Raw genomic sequence first — 6,398 nt, 5'->3', positions numbered from 1 at the left:
AACTGCTGAGGCAAGAACAGTATCCTTTTTCAGTGGTCAAGTTCTGTGGTGGCCTTCTGGAGCAGACTGGTTTATTTCTGTGTCTTCTCTTGGTGCGTTTTTTTTTTTGCTTTGCTCTCTAGAACTAGAAGTAACATTTAAGAATTACGTCCATTTAAAAGTTAAAATATCTTTATTTTCTTCATTTTAAAAGTTTTTTTTTTCTGTTTCTGATTCTGTGCTTTAGTGAACACATTTATTTCCAAGCACTGAGAGGAACAGGAGCTCCTTCAGGCTGTATCAGCTTACAAGCCAGTGTGCAAAGACAGGATGAAAAACCGCAGGCTTATGGGATGCTTCCTGTATGGGCCAAATTGCTTGCCACTCTTGCTTCACCAAGCTGTCTAGAAAAACATTTGGTTTCCAGATGTTGTATATGACAGGACCCTTGTTCTTTCTCAGAGTCCATACATGCGCCTTGTGCTATGTGAGATACTATAAGAATGTATTTCCATAGTGTTTTCAGGTAAATATGTAAAGGCTAGGACAAGAAGACAGGTGAGTGATATAGGCTTGGAAGGATTCAGTAACGTCTATTAATTAACCTTGTATATCTTCCAGATGTTGTGTTGGTGTCATTGGACAGTATCTAAAAAATATACATTCCTTGGCTTTCTTCTCCATTCTGAACATGATGGAGACAACCCGACATGTAACCTGGGTATCTGCATATTTAATAAACTCTCTACATTATTCTGATACACAGTCAGGATCAGAAATTCCTGTGTGTTCTATATAGCTTCCATAATTGGGAGGTAGGCATATCTGCACAAATACACATCTCAGTCTTCCTTACATCAGTTCCAGATCCACAGGCTGCCATATTTGGGGAAAAAAGTAGTTTCAGGCTAATAATTGATATTAAAGTCAAAATGTATTATACTGAAGGGAAGAATAATGGGGTAGAACAGTGAACTAAATGAAATATGAATATGTCCTTTGCCTGTTGACATTTAAATCTCATTTAGTAAATACTTAATGTCTTCACAGAAGTAGATAGGAGTTTTCTATTTTACTCTTTGGTCAATAAAACTGACCCCAGTGGTAGATGCCATACTAGCTATAGGACTTCCTCAATCTTAATCCTTTTTCTCTTATGTATGTGATATACATGTTTCTGTAAGTGTGCATGTGGGGGACAGAGGGGAGGCTGACATTGGGTGTCCTCTTTAGCCACTCTTTGCCTTAATTTTTGAGACAAGCTTGATGTAGGATTGGTAAACATGGAGCTCCGATTCAGCTAGCCTGCCTGGCCTCTCTCCTTCCATTCCCAGTGCTGAGGTTATAGACAAGCCACTGGGTCCAGCTTTTTTGTCGATCTAGACTCAGGTTCTCATGCCTACAAAGCCACTTCCCCAGCCCTGTGATGTTTTACTTTTTGTTTGTTTATTTGTGTTTCACCCCAGACTCACTCATTAATCCATTACTGATGACTATATGCATGCATCTAGCCATTCAGCATACTGGACTCTGGAGTTTGCTGATTGTGGATGTGTAGAACAAAGAAGCCAAGCCTGCCTTTAAGGAGACTAGTAAATGAAAACAAGAAGCAGCAGGCTGTCACAGATGTTCTCAAAACAAAGTTGTATTATGATAAACTAGATATATAGGCAGAAGAGTCAAAGGGCTCAAGGGAATATATTTGTTATCATAAGGCAAATTTATGTAGCACTAAGTGTCAGGCTCTGTTCTGTGTTTTCTGTGAGAACCACAGCACTTAATTTATTTAAGAGATAGAGCTAAGATTTGAAGTCCTTTTCTTAACTACTTTGCTCTGTTCTTTTCTCTTTGATGTCTGAAATCCCCAACATTAGAGTCATTGTTTTTATTCATTCTAATAGCCAACAATGATATTATTTATGAAAAATTCAATACGCACCAGGTCGTGTGCTATATCCTTAACATGTATTGCTTATCTCATTTAATCCATATTCAGCAACCTCAATTTTAGAAATAGAAAGCTAAGAGTCAGGTATCTACAGAGCGTCAAAGCTTCAGTTTGAACAAGTTCTTTCTGAGGATTCCATACTATTACTTGCTGTATCACATTGCTTTGCACAAACTACTTGTACAATGAAAGAAGAGCAAGAGTCGGGGGCAATGATTAGGAGCTGAGCGTGAATTCACTCTACCATTGGTGAAGAGTGGCAACTGTGACTTGGCATCCTCATCTATTAAGCAGAGATGATAACAGTATCTATCTTACAGAGCTATTGTGAAGATTAAATGTCTTACTAGAAGAAAACAACAGGATGCGGGCAACATGGTAACATTCTATAAATATTGCTTAGTACTGGGATAATTTTTTCATATGACAAAAAGGAATCATCACATATGTTATAAATGTCTATTTTATATTACCTAGCAAAACTATGACAAGATGTATTATAGGAATTGTGTTCATGGAGAGTTGTGAAGAAGAACACTGCAGCTAGGGGCATGAAAGTCATAAGTAGTATGTGTGTGTGTGTGTGTGTGTGTGTGTGTGTGTGTGTGTGTGTGTGTAGTATATGAAGATGGTGAGTGCAGCATACTTAGGATGATAGGAACAGAATTGAAAAGGAAATTGTGCAAAGCAGAAATAAGGCATGTAGTTAAAAACCATGTCAGATAGAGTCTTCCATGTCAGATAGAGTCTTCCATGTCATACACAATGATTTCAACTTGACTCTCTGCAGAGTGATAATAGAAGGCTTTAAGGAAGACAATGGTATGGCTAGCTTTGTATTATAGAAAAATCACTCTGGAAGAAGCACACAGGATAGGCTGAAAGAGATCAAATTTGAACTAGTTTGTTAAAATAGCTGGGATTTTTTTCTATTTCAACGAGTAAAAATGAGTGCTAAACCAGGACAAGTATTAGCAGTGGGAATGAAGGGATGCAGGATGTATTTCGGAGCTAATTAAGAAACAGCATTCACAAAACATGGTAAATGGTTAATTGTGTTAGGGAAAGGTAGAAACAGGAATCCAGTGTTACTTCCATGTTTTCTGGATTAGATGACTTGAGAGTGGGAAGAGGTGCAATGCACTAAGACTACCCAGAAGAAACCCAGAGAGGGACTAGTGGAATTCCTGAATTGAGTTTGGATTTGTTCTCCTCTAGGTCCATTTGGGAACTCTAAGCTTCTGTCAAAGAGGCAGAAAAATACATGAGTCAGTCCCAAAGCAATCTAGTCTGGACATAAAGATTTTGTGTTCATCAACTTGTATGTTAACTTTAAGAGCACAGTACTGTTGTTATTGCACAGGAAGAGTACACAATGTATAAAGGGAAAGGGAACAAGGGCAAAGTAGCAAATTACTGCCGCATTTAAGGGGGAAACAGAAGGAGAGGATAGTAAGGGAGATTGAGGTGGAGCAGTTGAGCGGAATCAAGGCTGCTTGTTCTAACTCTGTCATTAGCCTAACATTTACCAAACAGAGTGGTTTGAGAGAATACTAATAACCACTGGATTTATTGGTATGTGCTACAGCAGGGGTTCTCAATCTGTGGGTCATGACACCTTTAGGGGTCAAATGACCCTTTCACAGGGGTTACATATCAGATAGCCTGAATATCAGATATTTACATTGTTATTCATAACAGTAGCAAAATTACAGTTATGAAGTAGCAATGAAAATAATTTTATGGTCGAGGGTCACCACAACATGAGGAACTGTATTAAAGGGTCGCAGGATTAAGAATGTTGAGAATCACTATGCTACAGCAAAGATCCACATGTTTTTCTGTAAAAGTGTTGTGAACCATAAAGTCTGGTCACACTTAATCACCTCTGTCATTGTAGTGTGAAAGCACTATAGACAAATTTTTTAATGAAATGTGTATGGTTATATGTGAATAAAGTATTGTGTATAAACTCCAAAATTTGTTTTAAATTTTATGTAATGCTGTGGTCATCAAAGACTTTCTTCCTGTAATCAAAAAGTTATTACTACTGTATGTGTGTGTTATATGTGGTGTGTGTGTGTGTGTGTGTGTGTGTGTGTGTGTGTGAGAGAGAGAGAGAGAGAGAGAGAGAGAGAGAGAGAGAGAGAGAGAGAGAGAGAGAGAGTGTGTCTGGGTGCACACATGTTCCTGCATGAATGTGGAGGTCAGAAGACAACTTTTGGGAATTAGTTCTCTCCTTCAACTTGATTCTTGGGGTCAAAATTAAGACTGTCAGACTTACATGGCAAGCACTTCTACCCACTGAGCCAGATCAGCACCTTGTTGGGATTTATTTGAAAGCTCATCTTTGCTTTAATTTTGGAAAATGTCAAGCATACTAATGTTATGCAATAAATTGTTACATATCCATAACCCTTATTTAATAATTGCCATAGAAATACTATCATTATATTTTATACAAATATCCCTGAGAAGTACTTGTTGTATTGAGCAAACATGAATGTAGGAAAGGGATTTGTAAGGAGAAGGAGGCATAATAAAATGGAGAGGAAATTAAGAGATAGTAGGAAGAGTGTTACAGTAGTCAGAAATGTAGCATATACATGTGATTTTTAAAAAAAAGCTTTAGGGTTTCATAATGTTTTCTGAACTCAGACTATATTTAAATAGATTGTTGAGCAGATCTGGCCCATGGACTATAACTTGTCAATGTAGTCTGAGAGAAGCAGCATGTTTACCATGGTAGGTAGTGTGTAGCTCAGACACGGTCTGCCCCCAGTTAGCACTTGTCATTGTGTGTAACATCTGAAAAAGTACATAACTCTGAGAAAGCAAGGCTAGACTGAAGACGCCATTTCAAACAGATAAGGGTAGGAGACCAGGAAGAACTTGTTTGCAAATAGCTCTACTATATACGGAATTTCCGAAGGACAGGGCTGGGCCACTAGGGGATTAGGAAACAAGGACTAAAGGGTATCAGTTTTCTTTTTTGAGATTATGAAAATTCCCTAAAGTTGATTGTCATGGTGACTGAATAACTTTGAATATAGCACAACTCAAAAGCATTGAATGGTGTAGTTTAAATGGATGACCTACGTGAAATGTGAACTGTAGCTATAAACCTCTTAGCAAAGAAGCAGAACAAGGTAGTGTGGTTGTTTAAAAGAAAATGGCCCCCAAAGGGAATGTCACTATTAGGAGGTGTTGCCTTGTGACAAGAAGTGTGTCACTGTGGGTATGGGTTTTGAGGTCTCATATATGCTGAAGCCATGCCCAGTGAAGCCTCTGTGATGCAGAATTCTCAGTTATTTCTCCAGCACCATGTTTGCCTGCATGCCACCATGCTTCCCACCATGATGATAACAGACTAAACCTCTAAAACTGCAAGCCGCTACCTCAATTAAATGTTTTTTCTTTATAAGAGTTGCCATGGTCATGGCGTCTCTTCACAGCAATAGAGACCCTAAGACAGGTAGGGAGAATAAGGAACTCACAAAAGACAATCATCTGAAACTAATAAGCCAAAAGAAAACTGACACCAGAGAGGGAAACAAACTAGGCTGACTCTGTAATTTAACCTCTTTGGCTCTCTTCTGAAAAACTAGTGTGACTCTTCCCTAGGATTACAATGAAAAAGCACCTAAGCATTTGTGGGTACGATTCAAAAAATAGAAACGATGTTCAAATTATGACATAGACAATCTCTAAAGGTAAACTTACAAAATACTATCAAGAGATATGAAAAAGGAATTGGCTCACTGCAAGTTTGTAGTCAAAGAGAAAATTAAAAAATAAAGAAGAAATAACAAAAAGGACAAAAGGCAGAAACAAATACCCAATAATTATGAAAATGTGCACCATCCAGGGACCCGTTAAATTCACACTGGTAGACATTTACATTGTGATATTAGAAGTAATATTGGAAAGAATAAGTTAGATCCATATCAATTGATTAAAGGAATATCTCTAGTATATGCTATTTATTGGGAAAGAAAATCAAGTCCAAAATAGTGTATATAATGTCTCCCTTGTGCCCACGTGTACATATAAGTACATATGTGTAGAGAAAAGTGAAAAAGCAAATAAAATATGAACATAAAAGCAACAACTCACATGCATTTATTTCATCCTGAAATCTCTGAACATAGCATTTTTCATTAAAAATCTGGCACAAACTCATTTGGGAAAAAGCCAGGTATGTGATTGTTTATAATCTTCAATTACCGCACACAGTGCCAGCAAACACTTTGCTACATAAATTTTCACGTGTTTGATGAATATGGAACATTTATAATTTGCATCATTGTTATCCTGAACCTCGCTGGGAGAGTGACATACTAAATGGTGTAGGCACTACATCATTATGTCAAAATCTTGAAAATGTTGAGCTGTAACATACTTCTGTGACATATTTGTGTGCGTGCATATGTGTGTATATCTGTCTATATTTTAGGAAGCTTCTAAAGTA

This window comes from Peromyscus californicus, unplaced genomic scaffold (genome assembly GCF_007827085.1).
Source record: "Peromyscus californicus insignis strain IS unplaced genomic scaffold, ASM782708v3 Scaffold_10__1_contigs__length_136768540, whole genome shotgun sequence".
Taxonomy (NCBI): Eukaryota; Metazoa; Chordata; class Mammalia; order Rodentia; family Cricetidae; genus Peromyscus; species Peromyscus californicus.
Note: the sequence above shows the minus strand (reverse complement) of the source record.